The sequence below is a fragment of the Dreissena polymorpha genome, chromosome 4 (genome assembly GCF_020536995.1).
Source record: "Dreissena polymorpha isolate Duluth1 chromosome 4, UMN_Dpol_1.0, whole genome shotgun sequence".
Taxonomy (NCBI): domain Eukaryota; kingdom Metazoa; phylum Mollusca; class Bivalvia; order Myida; family Dreissenidae; genus Dreissena; species Dreissena polymorpha.
The window spans coordinates 4,052,073-4,072,328 of record NC_068358.1 but is presented as its reverse complement, the minus strand read 5'-3'; the positions used below and the strand labels follow the sequence as shown (position 1 = coordinate 4,072,328).

Below are 20,256 nucleotides of genomic sequence, written 5' to 3'. Positions count from 1 at the left end.
AAAATCGGACGAAATATCTATTTAATATAGTATATGGTAATTCTAACATTTTTTTATTTAGAAACGTTTTTCGAACGTTTTCTTCCAAGAATATTGCTGACACCGTTTTTAGTGAATTTTTCTAAGACCGTTTTACGTGAAAAAACCTTCTAAGAAACTAAAACAAATTTCGTTCGTAAAACAATTCTGTTCTGGTTGATAGTGATCTCACACCTACTTTCTATTTCCCTTGTTTACTGTTCTGGGAGAGGTCAAATTCATTAGCCCTGGTTTAAGGATATGTAGAATTTCATTGGTTAATTATAAATAGAAATTAACATATTCTCAACAGGAAGTGGGGCATAAAGCACTTTCATTCTTTGTAAATGTGTAAAAAAAATAGTGGAGTACGATGAATGTTTTCTGATTTATGACATGGATTCTGACCTGCCTTTCTATGGATTTAATGAAGTAGAGTTTAAGAGTAATAGAGATGTGTTAATTGAAATTAAAATGATTTACTTTGAGCCAGAAATTAACGTTACGAGTAGAGTTAACGGTTTAAATGTGGCATCGAATTTAATGGATTCGCGCAAATTCTGGACGAGTGTTGTGTCTGTAAAATATTAAATGGAATGCCGTAAATGTATCAAGTCGTAAAATAAAACGGATGGTTGCATAATGGTATGCGTGAAATAATGTAATTCTACGTATTTATTTTCATAGTTATGTCATTTTGTAACCATTCACATTCGTAACGATTTGGAATTCCCGTTTCTAAAAATAGAACATTTTGGTAGCATGAACCAACAAGGGAGGCGACTCGTGATGTCAGAAATTGTCAAGGCTACAATAAACTAAATAATCGAGTCATGAATAATCTGTAAGTCTGTACTCTTTAAACCAGGGACCTATACTGTATAGGTCCCTGTCTAAACAAATCGTCATATTTTCCTCGAAGGCATGTTTCACACTTCAGACTGTTGTTCTGGTTTTATAGTTTTGAGATATTGATAGGGTAAGCATAGGTGTTCAATATTATATACCTGAAATAGGATAAAGTTAGAGATTAAAGTAAATAATGGTACTGCAAAAGGTTACAATCCACTAGAAAACGGCCGAAAAAAAGAAGGTGCAAAAACAGTCGATTTTGATTTCAGTCGAATTCTATTTTGGTTTGAACATGACATATCTTTTTTATTGCTTAAATCGATTCAGCTAAGAATGCCCGTCAAGAAAAGATATGGTTATGATGGTCTCTATGTGCAAAATGTTGTATTTATTTTCGCTCAAATGTGTTGCTTTTACATTGAAACATATAAGGAAACTATTTAGTATATTTTGACCTAAACATTTACTTCAGCAGCAACTTCCCTGTATCTTGCAACTATGCTTTCAACGCCATCGGCGCTCTCGTTTCTTATTTTGACGCAGACGCATTTTGTTTGCCTAATTGCGTTTGTGTATTTGACGACGAGCTGTTAATGCTTTAGTCATAAATAAACTTTCATTCTGTTTTGTTCTGTTTTATTATTCACAAAGAGAGCCCTGGTCTAATTACATTAATCATTCATACGAAAACACGAGAAAATTATCTGACAAAATACAATCAATGATATAAACATGCAATAATTCATTTTCACTACTTTTCATAGATTAACAAAAATCATTAACAAGCTATGAACTTTTATAGTACTTTGTACTCTGATTCAAACGTGTATATTTTTTAGATGGGCAATTCGATTGTCTGTATTGTTTAACAAAAAGTGCTTTATAAAACATTCAATTCATTAACAAAACTTCAAGTCGAAAACAATGTTTATTTAAATAGAAATGAGTCGCGTTCTGAGAAAACTGGGCTTAATGCATGTGCGTTAAGTGTCGAACCTGATTAGCCTGTGCAGTCCACACAGGCTAATCAGGGACGACACTTTCCGCTTTTATGGTATTTTTAATTTCAAGGAAGTCCCTCCTTACCGAAAATCAAGTTTAGGCGGAAAGTGTCGTCCCTGATTAGCCTGTGCGGACTGCACAGGCTAATCTGGGATGACACTTTACGCACATGCATCAAGCCCAGTTTTCTCAGAACAAAGCTGAAATGCTTTATTCTTCCTTACAATTCCAAAATCCACCCTTTGATTTACTCACTTTTGCACATCATCCCGGCTAATGCCAAGCAGTTCTCAACTGGTTCCCGTCTACAGGCCTGAATGGTCTTTTCTGAACCAGAACACATCAGTCGATAAACGGGTGTGCCGGGTACAAGGTGGCTCATTGGATAATGGTTCGAGGTGGCGTCTAAACAACAACAACAAAATCGAGACATACAAATTGCAATTGGTTGATTAAATTAAATATACATTCACTAAAGAGTAATTCAGATCCTGTTGTTGCTACTCATATTCATGCATAAACAATCACGTGAACGGATTCGTATGTTGATGTATTTAATTGGATGTTACACATGCAATTTTGTGCTTTTAAAGTTGATAATCCAGGCAGATACATGCATGCAGTATACCATAGAAATTTAACGTCCGTATTATAACTGCAGTTCAAATCAACTCAATTCAGCCCCTAGTGAATGAGATATGAGCAAATTCACTGATTTGGGTTTTAATATGTTTCGATAACAATGTTGAAAATGTATAAACCATAAATTGCACGATGATTGTGACTAAAGAGCAATATTATATAATTATGATAAACATTTTATGCCAAATGCTTTGCCTTGTTTTTAATTTAATATAACCATTAGAAGTAGGATAGATAGATAGATAGATAGAAGATAGATAGTAGATAGATAGATAGATATGATAGATAGATGATAAGATAGATAGATAGATAGATAGATAGATAGATAGATAGATAGATAGCTCGATAGATAGATGATAGATAGATAGATAGATAGATAGATAGATAGATAGATAGATAGAATAGAGCATAGAAGACTAGATCGATAGATAGATAGTAGATAGATAGAGATAGATAGATAGAGAGATAGATAGATAGAGTAGATAGATCGATAGATAGATCGATAGACAGAAGATAGATAGATAGATAGTTAGATAGTATAGATAGATAGAGATAGATAGCTCGCTCGCTCGCTCGCTGCTCGCTAGCTCGCTCGCTCGCTCGCTCGCTCGCTCGCTCGCTCGCTCGCTCGCTCGCTCGCTCGCTCGCTCGCTCGCTCGCTCGCTCGCTCGCTCGCTCGCTCGCTCGCTCGCTCGCTCGCTCGCTCGCTCGCTCGCTCGCTCGCTCGCTCTCTCGCTCGCTCGCATCGCTCGCTCGCTCGCTCGCTCGCTCGCTCGCTCGCTCGCTCGCTCGCTCGCTCGCTCGCTCGCTCGCCTCGCTCGCTCGCATCGCTCGCTCGCTCGCTCGCTCGCTCGCTCGCTCGCTCGCTCGCTCGCTCGCTCGCTCGCTCGCTCGCTCGCCTCGCTCGCTCGCTCGCTCGCTCGCTCGCTCGCTCGCTCGCTCGCTCTCTCGCTCGCTCTCGCTCGCTCTCTCGCTCGCTCGCTCGCTCGCTCGCTCGCTCGCTCGCTCGCTCGCTCGCTCGCTCGCTCGCTCGCTCGCTCGCTCGCTCGCTCGCTCGATAGATAGATAGATAGATAGTAGATAGATCGATCGAGAGCTAGATAGATAGATAGATAGATAGATAGATAGATAGCTAGATAGATTTTAACCTAAAATGCATAGATTTACATGGCAGCATGGATATGTTTATATATGTGTACTTTAATATTGAATGTTTTTATTGGGCTACTTTGTGTTTTACTGACTTATAACTTCACGGTATTTTCACTGACAAACGTTCAAACCGCCAATGTAAACAGTTTTCTGGACCTACCACAACGTTTACGTATTTTTTTTTAATTTAAAAGCATGTGATAACAAGATGTGTTTGTGAAACACTATGTCTCCCCATATATTTGAACTTTGACCTTGGAGAATGACCTTGACCTTTCACCACTCAAAATGCGCAGCTCTATGAGATACACATGCATGCCAAATATCAAGTTGCTATCTTCAATATTGCAAAAGTTATGGCCAGTGTTAAAGTTTGACGCAAACAAACCAACAAACAGACAGAAACAAAATCAAAAACAATATGTCCCCCAGTATACACTGAGTGACATAAAAAGTCCGATACTCGTTTGCATGGCATAAGTAGCGTATTATACTTGTCAGGAAATGCGTAAGTAAGCTCGCCACACGTTTCCTGAACTCGTTTTATAGAATATGGTTTAAAATGACAACTGAAATAACAGCGCGGACCTTTCAATAGCCACTTAAATCAAAAGAAATCGCTGCCACAATCTCTAGTCATTGTCAAGATCAACTCACTTTCCGCAGCGCCAAGGAACCCGATCTGTCTGCAGACGACGTCTATTTCGGAATGGTTCCAGCCCTGGTCAGCGCAAAGGGCGATTCTCGAGTTGTCCAGGTCGTTTTGTACCTCCACTCGTCCGTCCCCGTGCTTCCTGGTGTCCGTGATCACCAGCATGCCTACACATATTACACAGGTCAAAGTTGGCAAACAATCACTGTTGAACACGGAAATAACTTTAAATTGAGTAGTTGACCTATTATGTGCGTAGGTAAGTTCGTTTTTCCTACACGTTCTTACCATGTTAGAATAGTTTAAATTGGTAAAAACACAATAAAAAGTAGTCTGAATTGTAAATGTAAATAAAAAACTTTAAGACACAAACATTAAAAATCACTTAGGTCGAACATTCTGGATTGCACACCTGAGGTAGTAGTTTTGACTGCGTGTGCACATATGTCAGCAATTAAATAAAAATATTTAATCGATTTGAGGTAAAAGAGCTTTTTAACTTATTCGAAATTAAGAAATTAACACATGATAACCAACGATACCTTAGCTCAAAACAAGTTTCTATGTCGACGACTGTTTTAGAACTTCGCTAATATGTTATTAACCAATACGAATACGATATGCTTTATTCTATTTTAGTATATGGTAACACAATCAATATTTATTACAATAAATGTTCAGCTATTAACAATATTAGTAATTACCTCTACAGTTGATTCCCTCGCAGGGTGCGGACTGGTTGGAAAAGCCGAGACACCATCTGTCTTCGCCGGGCACGCCGCCATTGGAACATTTCCGGTAGCGCAGTTTGACGCCTCGTCCGCATGTGTCTTCCGTGCTACATGAGCCCCATTCACTCCACTGGAGCCATCCTTTAAAATGAGCCTTGTTCTGAGAAAACTGGGCTTAATGCATGTGCATAAAGTGTTGTCCCACATTAGCCTGTGCAGTCCGCACAGGCTAATCAGGGACGACACTTTCCGCCTTAACTTGATTTTCGGTAAGGAGGGACTTCATTGAAACTAAACATACCATAAAAGCGGAAAGTGTCGGCCCTGATTAGCCTGTGCGGACTGCACAGGCTAATATGGGACGTCACTTTACGCACATTCATTATGCCCAGTTTTTTCAGAACGCGACTCATATGGTCACATGAAAAGGGTGATAATTACCGTTTCGTCTCTCTGTCCCCTGAAGCCAACATAACGTTAATAATTTTGTGGCTGAACAAATATGCATTGCATATTTATTCGTCAATCATGTGAAAGCTGTAATAGAGCTTTAGCTCTATTCTTTACCTAACAATCAATTACATTATTGCTTTCCATTTTTGAGTTATATAATTGTGCAGTTGTATAGTTTGCATTGCGATTGTTTTAGAGGCACGTTTTTGCAGACATCCAATGCAAGGATGTCTGCTTGACTGTAAAAACTTCAAAATGCTCTAAATGTGAGATTGTTTAATGAAAAATTACATGCATTTAATATTAATAGTGCAAAAGCTATATAACTACTTGGGCATGATTGAAGAACGCACGACTTGTACTCGAGGTTGCGCCCGATGCATTGTGATGACGGTAGTTCCTCTGACGTCACGACGTCAATGCAGCGTCGACGTCTTGTTGTCCAGCCCTGCTCGCACGTGATAGAACACGGTCCCCAGTTCTCCCAATTGTCCCAGTCGATCAGGTTCTCTTAAAATAATTTCATAGTCAATGGTTACATATTTTCTGAAACTGTTAAAAGATTCTTCAATAAGTCAGTTGGTATTTTGAAGCACAGTTAGTAATTATATTTTAGACGTTTTTTCTGAATCTATAAAATGTATGATAAGAAAAGTTGGGATTACGGAAATCTAACAACCTTATTAGTTCCATGTTACTTACACAAAAGCGGTCATATTTCCAGACTGAAAACGGCGCCGAACATATTAGATGTGTTCTTTTTGGATGATGCTTTTGTTGATGTCGTTTTATAATGAAAGTTATAATACAAACGCAACTGATAATACCCATAGTGAGGATAAGAGCTATCATGATGTTGTTGAGTATGACGAATAAGTAAAAAAATATACACAACGATGCTGCTGCAGCGTCTGCTCCTGTTTTTGATGATGATAATGAATGAACGCTGCTGCTATTTTTCTTTTACTTCTACTGCTGATACTGCTGATGATGACGATGATGATGATGATGATGATGATTGACGATGCTGATGAGTATAATGATGATGGCTATTATGATCTGCTGCTGCTGATTATGTGATGATTACGATGATGATGATGATGCTTCTGGTGGTGATGATGACGATGACGACGAAGACGATGCTTCTGATGATGCTTCTGATGATGCTTCTGATGATGCTTCTGATGATGATGATGATGATGATGATGATGATGATGATGATGATGATGATGATGATGATGATGATGATGATGATGATGATGACGATGACGATGACGATGGCGATGATGATGATGATGATGATGATGATGATGATGATGATGATGATGATGATGATGATGATGATGATGATGATGATGATGATGATGATGATGATGTTGATGATGATGATGATGATGATGATGATGATGATGATGTTGATTATGATTATGACGATGATGACGATGACGATGACGATGATGATGATGATGATGATGATGATGATGATGATGATGATGATGATGATGATGATGATGATGATGATGATGATGATGATGATGATGATGATGATGATGATGATGACGATGATGACGACGACGACGAAGACGACGACGAAGGCGACGACGAAGACGACGAGGAAGACGACGACGAAGACGAAGACGACCACGACGATGATGATGATGATTACGACGATGAGATGATTATAATCGTCAGAGTAATGTTTGTAATTACGATGCAGTAGAATTTTAAGAAGAAAATGAGTGTGATCATGATTGTCGTGATGTTGAATAAAATGTAGTTAAAGACATCTGGTCATTATCAATCATACCATGTTATGGCAAAAGCTTCTAACAGAAAATGTAAGCGGTCACTTTGTGAACGCACTAAAAGCTATGTACAACTGTGTTAAATCATGTGTTCGTTATAAAAAAAATTCACTTTCTGCATTTTTTAATTGCTCAATCGGTGTCAAACAGGGAGACCCCAGCTCTCCACTGTTAGCCATGTTTTTTTATAAATGATATTATACATAATGTTTCCCACAACGACCTCCCAGGAATTGTATGTATTGATACTCTGAAGATTTTTCTGTTATTATATGCAGATGATATGGTGTTGTTCGCCAAATCACCAGAAACACTTAACATTGTGTTAAAAGATGTTGAAAATTATTGTGATGCATGGGGGCTGAAAATTAATGTCTAAAAAACAAAAGTTATGGTTTTTGAAAGAGGAAGGGCTACAAATTTTGAGCTATATATTTACAATACCTTAGTTGAAACTGTAAGTTCGTTCAAATACCTAGGCATACACTTGTTCAAAAAAGGTAACTTTTACAGATCCCAAAAATTGATCGCACCACATGCATCCTTTTCATTAAGTAAATTATTTCAGGTATTTGATACAATTGATTTACCAACACAGCAAAGAATACAATTATTTGACTCCCTTGTTGCGCCAATTCTAAATTTTTGCTCTGAAATATGGGTCTTCCATCATGCAAAAGACATTGAATTAATACATACTAAATTTTTGAGATCACTTCTTGGAGTAAAAAAATCCACAAACTCATCCGCACTGTGCGGAGAACTCGGTAGGATCCCTTTTCATGTATGTCGCCAAATTAATGCGCTAAAATACTGGTATAAACTTATAAACATACCTAATGATAACATTGTAAAAAAGGTGTATAACATGCTAAAGAGAGATACTCTAAGGAACAGAACTAATGACAAAAACAATTGGGTATCAAATATAAGGGAATGTCTCGTAACAAATGGTTTTGGGGATATTTGGAACTCAGAACATTTAGATTTAACCACTATTGAAACTGTTAAAAGGCGAATTATAGATAGTTATCACCAAACCTGGCATTTCGATGTAAAGTCATCATCTAAATTAAAATATTATTCTCTTGTTAAACAAGAACTCAAATTAGAGCCATATTTGCAAAAATTCATGAAAAGAAATATAGATTTTCTCTGGCTAGATTCAGAACATCCTCGCATAAACTTGCTATTGAAACCGGCAGATATACGAACATGCCCGTGAATGAACGAACCTGCCGATCATGTAACATGAATCAAATTGAAACAGAATACCATTTTTTACTTGTTTGTCCAATGTATAAGGAGCTCAGAATGAAATATTTTAAACCTTATTACTGTCACTGGCCTACACTTAATAAATTTGAATTGCTTCTAAAATCAACATGTAGTACCAGCTTATAACATATCGCCAAATTTATATATAATACCGAGAAATTGAGAATAGGCACTGATTACTTATAAAGACACCATTTATATACTTTTTTCACTAGAAGGAATCAACCTCTCGTTTCATTTACGAATACTTTATGCCATTATAGTTAGAAATGTGATGCTAAATACTTTGTTGTATGTTCTGTTGACGTTGTACTTCTCCGTGTCACTATTATTTATTGTGCTGTAATATTGTATAATGTTTATGAAATAAAATTTTGGACTTGGACTTGGAGTCTATAAGCAGAAGGATACTTTTCTGTGCACAGTTCTCCCCCGTGTATTGGTCAGTACATATGCAGAAGTACGTCCGCTCAATGTTGTGGTTGACGGTGTCCAGGCAACGGCCGCCGTTTTCACACGGATCATGAGCGCACGGACCAAGAGCTTCCTATAAAAAACACGTTATTTAGTGTGTTTTTTTAACCGTGTTTTTCCCCCCAATATATGCATGTATCCAAATAAGTTATGGCGATTCTTTAGATGCGCTTTCTATTTTTATGAATTATTTTATCAACAATTGATTTAAATTACAAAATAAATGTGTAGCTCAAAAAACGACGAGGTTGATCAATATATTCCTGGCATGAACATGTGAAAAATTTCAAAAACTATTTTAAAGTCGATAAACATGTCTGTGACATATATATTTTCTCCAAACTCCTATTGTTATGTATATATGGCTGACCGTTAGTTTTCTAGGACAAAAACCGAAAAGCCATCTATTAACCGAGTTTCGATTCGTCAATGGAGACATATTATACGAATTTTAAAACTATAATTTTTACAACTGTTTTTTTTGCACAAAATACTATAGACACGATGAGATGAAGTTATAAGTACTTTTATTTCTATGTTTACTACGAATTGGAGCTGTTTTTGGCGAAACGATTATATTGTTGAAAAATAAATTGTATTTATCTTTTATTTTGCGCCCTTTGCTATGATTTGCATAAATTAATTCATCAATTGTGAATTAAATCATTTTTTAAAAATCAAACAGATATAAAGATTCAAACACATATTTATGCTCATTAAAAAATATTCAAATAAGTTCAATTCTTCGTGTATGTACGATTTAGAGTGTTAGACGTTTTAAGGTGTGACTTTGAAAGGTGTGACCATTATTTAGTTTGAACCAAGATCTTAAAAACACCTGTTGGAATAAATATTGAATCATTGATGTCATTTTTCTGCATTTGGTCGTTCTATACAAGCGTACATTATTAAGTAAGGTGTGTATTTTGCAGTCTTTTACAGCTAAAATCACCACATTAAACACGTTCTTAAAGACAGATCACACAATTGTTGATGTAAACCAAAATGTGTCTGTACTAAAAACGCACCACTTTAATTAAATCTTCATAAAATGTGTTCGCCATAATAAATACCTGTTCAATAGAAAACGCCGCTCGCTGGAAGTATTCGCTGCTCGTGCCCTTTGCCTCGTCCTGGAGACTTCCGGCCGCCATCACGTGGTCGGCGTCATTGAGATCGCACGTGTGCGCCAAGTGCTCGAAATTGAACGAGCGGCATCGGCTGGATTTGAGGCACTCGTATGCACAATGAATCACTTGTCGTTTGGTGGTTAAACTATTGTACACGTGACCAACCAGTCTTTTTCCAGGAAACGAAATATTCGAAACCTCGCTGCGGTGAAAATCGTACTTTTTGAAATCTGGTTCCGCACTAATAACATCGTCAATAACATTTACCAATACATTTATCCCAATAATAAATAAAGCACGGGTCTTCATTCTGATACCGAAGAATCGCAACTTAAATTGTATTCCTCTTATCGAATAGGTCGTTTCAAAGATACAAAATGATAAAACGCTTCTTTGAACGCGTCTCACAAAATATAATACAGACTCATGCGTTGTTTCTAAAACACTGACTTTAGACTAAAACGTGCCCGAATTCTTATGAAGCCGAGATTGAAAAACAATTAATTATGAAATACCCCGGTAGCTTAATTAGATTGTTGATCAGGTACAAATAGAATAATATTTCCGGACATTAATTATATAGATTGCCGTTGGTCATAGAGGGTCGAAGTACGACAGAGCCGCAAATAGCATGCGTCTCTTGATAAAATAATGCGAGCGTTGATGTATCGGACTCCTATATTTATCTCTTTTAAATAATTGTTATGCCAAAAGATGTTCTCTTTTGCACGTACGTTTGGCATAACAAATTATAATAAATTGAATTATATATAACAAATAAAAATAAAGTAACATAAGTTAAAACACTATCATAGAACATAAAATGATGACATATAAAGCAACGTAAAACTAACATAAACAATGTAATTTAATGCAACGGAATGCATAGCAACGTATTTTATGTAATATGACACGTATCATAAATGTATACGTGTTATGCGTTAAAATTCAGTCCCAACTTAAAATTGTCGTAAAATCTTTGATTACACAGGGCGAAGAAGATTTTTGAAACAGGTTTATTTCAATATAAGAATTCTGTATAATCCTTGTTTTACCATCGTCTGTAACATTATGTTGTTTCAGCATATATTATTTCCTAGATAAAGGATAAGAGCATACAACACGTAATTAATAAACATTCTTGGTTTTTACGAGTCGACCGATGTTATTACGTCACGTGATCAATGGACGGTAGCAGGAAGGCAAGAATGTGACGACACGGTCAAAGTTGCGTAAGTACGTCAATGATTTCAAGTATGTTTCCACAGTCAGTTAAATAGTACACGTTTGATATAAACACATCGATATTCAGAACTAATTTCTCATATTTTTAAAACTATTATTTAAAAGCATATGTTTAAAACTAATAATAAAAAATAACTGATTGTAATATTTGTGTCTATCCTGGATATTTCGCTTGAGTTCATTATTCCTGCATTTGATTCTGTACCATAAAAACATTTTTTGTCGTTAGTCTTTGAAAAACGACAATTGATTTATGTGGAGACGTAACGTACAGTATTAACACACAGATTAAATTTGCACTCCATCAGCCATAAAGACTTCGTTGCGTTTTTTTTCCAATGAAACATGAATGTAGGTGGTGATTTCATATTGTGCAACTTGCATTTGTTTGTAAGTGGATTGATGCACGGATATCATTTGGGGAAAATGACGTGTCAGAGGACATCAATAGTTTTCAGTGTTGGTGCATCAAACACAAACAAATCTAGCAATTAGCTAATCTTTGTAATATTTAATGGAAAAACTGCGACTGGTACTTCAACCAACTGCTGGTGGATGAAATACTAGTTATAACAATTACACGCTCGATTCGAAAATAAGATATTAGAAGCACTTCGTGGCATGTTCGGAAATATTGCATGGTATTTCTGGACCTGGTGGGGTAAATGCCCTGTATATGTCCTCACTGATATGCATGCACGAGTATATACATTAATTATACAAACATGGTGCTTTCAGTAAAGTTGGTTAAATAAGGTAGTATGTTTCATATATATAATTATACTGATACATATTTTGCAAACTAAATGATTATATTTTTAATTTGTCCGATATTTTACAAATCACATTGATAACTTTTATAAAAACGTTATTTCTCTTTAAAATAATAATTAAGGCAAAAGTGACAGTTTCATAATAAGTTAAAAAAAAATAACGTTCACGTTTTGTTTGAGTACATACAAAATTCACTAATAATTGTCTTCTATGTGCACTATTCTATTTTAATTACACACTATAATTTAGTTAAAATATGCATGTATAACACATTAACTTGTTGTTTGTATATTTTTTAATAACATTAACGATGCAGTTTTCAATTTAAGACACAATAATACACTGTTCTACTGAGTAGACATACTATAAAACATAATAAACGCCGATATCTAAAGCAATATTACCAAAAGTATCAATACAAGCCATACTTATAATCCATGTGCTACTATATATTTAACTAGCTAGTCATTTTGTATATCTTTTTAGCTTGAATCATAACAAACATATCGACTGGTTACAAAAAGACATGTCTTTCACTAAAACAGATAGTCGCCGTATGGAATACTACTCAGATGGTTAGCTCTAAATAAAGTAAATAGATGGTTGGTACCGTGATTTCTCGGATCTTATTATATACTATGTACAACAGGGGATTCGGGTATTGCATATAGGGTACTCACGCTGCGCAAATGAAGAATAGTAACATGACTAGAATATCGATGCATTCAGTAATTCATTTACGTCATATTATGTGCAGAAAAGTATAAAACATAATCTATGATATTAAATAAATTCCAGTTTATATAAGGAAAGAAATGGCAAGTATAGATAGCTGTTAATACAACGCAACCACTATTCTGAAGTATTTTTTTTTTCATAAACAGAAAAGTTAAACGATAAAAATTCCAAAATGTTGTAACTCTTAAGTTAATGATTGTTCGGCGGTGTATGTGCGTTTATTGTGAAAGCGATATCGCGCGGGTTAGTTTTAAAATGTTTTACTTATTTATTCGCGAGATGTAAGTCGGTTAAGAGAAAATATATAAGTAAATAGTAAAAAAATGCTTGATAAATTTTATGTTTATGTTTTGTATTTGTAGTTAAAATACTGACAAGACATGACAAATAATTATTCAGACTTCCACAGTGTACGTCGTCTTAACACTATATATTTCACATACAATTATGTCACAGAGATAAACACTTTAATACAATGAAGTTTAACATAAGCAGCATCGTACACGGTTACAAAAAGGCTAGGTAAAATACTTGTTATATATAGAGGATTACCATTTGAAGTTAAGAAACAACATTATTTCTTAAATTCAGAGCTTCTTTTACAAATTTGGTTAAGTAAGTATGTTAAATGTATTCGTTGTATTGAGCAAATTCGTGGTATGTATGAACAGAAGGCCTAATGTTATAACATTTCTTAAGGTAGTTTCTTCTAAAAATGAACGTATAAAGAACATTTACAAACAAATTCATCTTCGACATCTAATTCTTTACAAAAAGGTAAAAACGTTCGTTCCACGATACGCATTGAACATAATATCGGCCAGTTAGAAATCTAAGTTGCAGACTTGAAGTTCGAAGCGCTTCTTGACGTAGTGTCTTAGTGATAAAGGTAATAAATCTAACAAAATGTTCTTAAACAAACGAAAACTTAAACAGACGGAACATATCTACGATAGAGCTATTTTCAGCGGATGGAAACCACTCTTGTATCTAAGTATTAATTACAACAGTTTCCTAATTTGGTGTAAGTATTTTAACATCGACGAATATAAGATTATTAAACACGTAGGATAAACCTTAGGTGTCGAACATTTTTTATATTAGATACCCAATTAGAACGACCGTTTTTGGCAATCATGTAATGCTTGTATATAAATTGAGTTTAAAATGTTATTGGTTAAAATACGTTTAGACCAATGTTTTACCATCTTAACATTTATATAAATAAATAGTGGTATCTTCCTACCTCGCCGTACACTACAGCATAACAGACACTTTTTTAACGTTTAACAATCGCTTACAAAACTTTAAGTGTACCTTTTTCCAATTGTATAGACTTTGTTATTTTGGTTTCAAGTCAAAACTCTTTAAATTTGTTAAATTAAATATTCATAGCTTTAAATGCTTTTCCAAATAAATATTATTGAAAAATGTCAAGTAAAATTCAAAACGGTTCCCAAATAAATAAAATCATTTACTACTTCTATCTGTTGACATTCAAATGGCCATATTTCAGATAAAAATAATCTTCCTAGTTTGCGAAACACCATTAATTTAATTTTATCAGTATTTAACTTTAATCCCCAGCAGTTACAGTAATTAGATCAAAAGTCAAAGTGTGTCTGCACTTCCACGGGCGATTTACCGATTATGGTCACATTATCTTATAAAAGCAACAATATCAATACAATGTCATCAATACTAACACAGGAAGAGGAAACCATTCTGAAAAAACAATTCCAAAACCTCTACAAGTAGGGAAAACTACAAAGGCGGAACAACTCCATCTTGCCGTAAACCTACAGCATAGTTAAAATATTCCGAGTATGATGAACATTACTTAACATTTTAATATATATTTTTTTTATTCTCAGCAAATAACATATCTTTGAACCAAGGACATGAGGATGTATATAGCATCCATTGTTGAGCGTCCTTTTCTGTATCAGAATTGGGCGTTCGAAATTATATGAGACTACTACAAAACAAGAGCTGCGCTTGTGAAACACAATGCCCCTTTACTGCGCTTTGAAGTCTAACAGTAGCTTTTTTAGAGATAACAAGGCCAGTTACTTTGCCAAAAATCAATGGACAGGAACGGAACTCAAACTTCATATGTAAGTCATATAGGTAGACTCACATACCAAAAATAAGCTCAATACCTGAAAGCGTTGCGTAAAAACTCCGGAAAACGATTATTAAAGATATCATTTCAACGCCCATAACTTCGTCAAAAACTGTGCACCGAAGCGAATTTCACACTTCATTTGTAGGTTATGTGTGTAGACTCACATGCCGGAAATCAGCTAGATATCTGAAAGCGTTGCGTAAAACACTTCCAAAAACGGTTTGTTTCCAATCTTCATGCCCTTTTCTTACTATTAATATAAGCACCTCCCTTGGATTATATTCTTATACAAAATATTACTTTCCTTGTAAAAAATAGACGTTGTACCTTCCAAATAAATAATTAAAATTATCTCCTTTTAAAGTGATTTGCTTCCCTTAGCAATAATTTAGATCAGTCCAAGGCCCGTATCTCCGTAAAAAATCATCGGAATGAAACGAATTTTACAATGTAGGTCATGCAGATCGATTCACATACCAAAATCAGCTTTATATCTAAAAGTGTTGCGAAAAAGCCGGACGGACGGACAGACGGACGGATGGTGCGACTTCGAGGGCATACACATTCTAATATATTGTTAACGACTGAAGTAAATAGCTTAGATAAACAACTTTGAAGAGGAATTCCTTTATATTTGTTCATAACAGATGTATCGCCTTTCTTATGTAAAGTGATTATAATGCCTTCCGTCCATTTCTCGGGAAAATGGTCAAAGTTCAACACAGCATTAAACAAAACACATATATTCCACGCTTAAATGTCACTTAATTTAATTTAATATTCGATTAAAACATAATGACTCCCATATGTTGTGTTGCGTTCACACAGTTTTACAGAACATTTCATCTCATCAACGGTAAATAGCTGATTTATTTTGGGGACACGCACATTGGCAAATTGAAATTATGAGTTCTTAAAAATATTTCAGCCTCATCATTAACACAATAAAACAAACCATGACTAATATAAAATAATATTTTTTGAAAGTTCATATATTTTACTTGTAAATAAACAACAGCACGAGACTACTGACAGGAAATTGCAGTCTTGTACCGATTTTTAGTCCTCTGTCAACAAAGTCCGTTTTTTAAGTCGTGTTTATAAACAATACGCTCGATATTATTTGTGTGTGTGTCATAATATATTCAATAACCGAACAATTACGAGTACACGCGAGATTGGCTTCGGACAGCCTCGGAAGCGCAACGTAGTGCTCACGAATACGTCGTTCTTTTGACGCTGTCGAAGCCAGTCGCGGAAATGTTCGGATGTCGTAGCGGGAAATTAACATGGAATATATTTCCGAACAAAAAATAAAACAAGGATTTGGGATCGCGTTAAATCTATGTATCCATACCAAATCTAGCGTTGAAATTTTGGCTATTGCTGAAAGGAAAAATAATTTTGTATGGGCTAACTTTATTTTACGAAATCTTTTGGTTTAAACATATTTATGAATATACATGAATGATATACACAGTAATATGTGGATTGACCTGGAAGCTAAACTAAGCTTATTGTAATTCGTTCCACGAGCATGAAGAAAAACGGTGCATTAGGCGAGAGGCACTTCAATTGATGAAGATGTTAATGTCGAGTGGTTGTGGTGGAAAGTTCTTGCAGGAAGAGATATGGAAGAAAGGGAATAGATAGAGAAATGGAAACGGACTAAGAGTAGAAGAACGAGGTTGGAGCAAGAGTTAGAAGTGAGTTGGGGAGCACATGAAGATTATGAGAGAATTGGTACCAAAGGCGTCGGCGTCTTATCGAAGCGTTTGGATTTGTCAATAAAGGTATGTACTGCTTCATAAGTATTGCAGTTGGCCTCCTAAGAAAGAAGAGGATTTACAAAAAGCAATACCTTGGTTTAGGGTATGCAGAAGTGTGATATAGAATTCAAGAGGCGCACTCGAATGGTCGAGTACAATTGACAGGGCACATAATAGTGGCTAGCTGTTTCTTTTTCGCCACAGGAGCAAAGAGGTGATTGTATCATGTTTTTACTAAATAGATCCTGTGAAAGCACAATGCAGTTTGTGCGTAGTCGCGTATGCATTATCTGGGATTTACGTTTGCCATAGTAATAGTATTTTGGAATTTTTACCACTGATGATGGAAGACCTTTCTTAAATGAGATGATGGATGTTGCGTTCGAGATTTCGGTTGGAAGGCTATTGTAAGCACGAGTAGTGGAAGGGATAAAAGAGTTGTAGTTGAGCGCAGTTCTAGCTCTTGGGGTGTTAAGTGTGTGAGTATTCCTTAAATTATAGCGGTCGTTGGAATTCATGGGTGGAAACATGCCAGAAAGATAAGATGGGGTTAGGTTGTTATTCATTTTGTAAAAAGAATGAGTTTATGTTTAGCTCTACGATTACTTAAATTTTCCCATCCGACTTCTTCCAAAACCTTTGAATTGAGACTAATGTCGTGGCACCTGTGACTACTCGTGCAGCCTCAATTTGGACGCTTTTTAACATTTCTTAGTCTTGTAATGAGCAGTTGTCGTAAATGACATCGCCATATTCGAGTTAAGGACGTATAAATGTTAAGTAGATGGATTCCAATGAGAAACGGTCTAGATTAAATTTTACCTTTGTCATAATGTTTATTCTTGCGTAGGCCTTATTAACAATGTACTCAATATGGGTGCCCCATTTAAGGTCTTTAGTAAATTAGAGCCCCAGATGTTTATGTTATGTGACTTCGCTTATTGCGATGTTATTCATATATACAGGGAGATGTTGTATTGTGTTTGTCTTGCGACTTATATTCATTGATTCCGTTTTCTTAGGATTGAAACAGACAATCCATGTTTTAGCAAATTAGTTGATTCTTTCGAGATCGGAGTTCAGTGTAGCTGCAGTGTGGACTGGATTGTCGACTACAAGATAGAGACTTGTGTCGTCGGCAAATAACCTGATGTTGGCTTTAATATCTAAAACGATATCAATAATAAAGATTAAGAAAAAAAGAAGAGACCCTAAAATAGAGCCCTGGGGTTATCCAGTAGGGAGATAGGTCGATAGTTGGCTGGATTAGATGAGTCCCCTGATTTGAATATTGGGGTGACAAAGCTTCTTTCCATGGTTCTGGGAATACAGAGGTGCGGAATCTGTTACGAAATATTCGTTCATTTTGAGTATTTATGTTACATTAATAGTCAAAACGTCTGCAACCGTAATTGGTATACGTAAAACAATTGAAGCAATAATATATTTGATTGGTTTTCAACGTTTTCGCCGCATAAATAATCGCAAAAAATGTTAAGCTAAAGTGCTCTTAAACAGCTACGTAAAAAAGACGTCGCGATTTTTTTAAAAATCTGTTGAATAATGATTGCTGCTTATATGTGTTTAGAAGTGGAAGAGAAAATGAAAAGTAACTCGATGTATTGAAAAATGTTGTTTTATTTCGTTTTATGTGACATGACTCATTAAATGACCTGGATCGTCTGATTCTTTCGAACGATGTTCTCCTTTAATCGAAATTACTAGTAACCTGGAAAAAAACAGACAGAAAAATGGCATATACATTGGACAAATCATTATTAAAATATAAACCGTTAGTTTGGTATTTTGTTTTATATGTTTTCAAATAAGATATTTAGTTTTGATGCATCACATATATAGATATGAATATTTTATCGAAGCTTAGCATTATATGTATATTTCTTTCTTAAGGCACCAGTATATTTCCTATTTAGCTTATACCTACCATACGTTTGTATTTTGAATTGAAACATAGTTTGTACTTGGAATAGAATACATGTGTGTATTTTTGTCGAAACATATTGTATACATGTATATAATACATATATTTCATTTTTACATGTTCGATGTAATAAAATACATGAGTATTTTTTCCTCGTGACATTCTTTAAATATGCAATTAAATATAGATTTGTTTTTTAATCCTTGGTAATATTAAATATACAATAAGGTGAGTAAAAATGTGTAAGCCAACTATACTTGTACTCACATTATGAGGGAACTATTCTTGGAGGGCAGTTCACCGTTTTGTTCTTGAACTCCATCAGCAGTTGCATTGTAGCATTACTGATTGGCTCTGGCCTTATCCACGAACCACATAAGTCGATCGTGAGGCGCTTGTTTGCTTCATCGATCCTTCCTGCAAAAAACATATACCCCATAATATTTCTGAAAACATGTCATGAATAAAAAATATTGTTAATAACGAACTTTTTTATTTGTACAAACATTTATAAACAGATGGTGTATTTGTAAAATCGTTAACATGCGAAAACTCGGAAATATAACGGCAATTGATATCTCAAAAATGTGTAAACTAACCCTGTGCATTTAAAGTTTTAGTGAAATATATTACAACGTGACAATATTTAAATTTAAATATGATTGTTCTTTATACAAGTGCGTTATTGCTTATCAAATTAAATTCAGACAAGCACAAATACATTAATCTTATTATATGTTAAAACGGGTAAACTTATAGAGACATACCAGATAGGACATATGTTTTTCCCTTAAGAAGAGTATCGACTCCACACGCAGCACTGTTGTCAGCTGTGTACACCTTTTTGAGATTTATGATAGACACCACACCGTTAAACTGAAATGTTGACAAATAATGTAAACGCGCCTTGTTCTTCCATAACATTTTCTATAAAAATATCATCAAATCTATGTAAATGTATAAATTGCATAGAATTCAGTTCAGCAACTAACTATGGCTCTCGACACATTTGTTTTATAATATGTGTTCTATTTTCAAAAATATTGTAATAAAAACAATTCTTTTTAAATATATCCATTCACGCTAATATTATACGTCGCCAAGAAATTTTGAAATTTGAAACAAAATGTTTGATTGATGGGTGGAGCTGCATACTTTGTATATGTGGTCAGGCCTAGGTTTGCTTGTCTTGTAGTACGATGTCTGTCCCACTGTTGGAGGGCCTTTTGGTGACTTCAAATTGGATTTTATTCGTGTTTTAATAACTGAAAGTGAAAGGCATACACGTATAGCAACACTTAGCATTCAGCACAAGATCCTTAAAAATTAGATGCTTGCTTTGGCTGAAGCACTTGACTTTTACAATTCAACAATTTACTTAAAAACATTGAAAACGCCAAACCACAAAAGAGCCGGATAATGCATACCATTGTCATCAGAACTATACCCAGTCGAATTTGATGAAAAGGAA

General features: G+C 35.1%; 1 long non-coding RNA gene across 1 annotated transcript; it reads right to left on the bottom strand.

The window, feature by feature from the left end:
- Positions 1-18,463: 18,463 nt before the first annotated feature.
- LOC127877904 (uncharacterized) lies at positions 18,464-19,176 on the bottom strand. The gene is made up of 2 exons (XR_008048661.1): positions 19,053-19,176; positions 18,464-18,572 (listed from the first exon to the last, which is right to left on the bottom strand). It is a non-coding gene; the product is annotated as an uncharacterized LOC127877904 (long non-coding RNA).
- Positions 19,177-20,256: the final 1,080 nt, after the last annotated feature.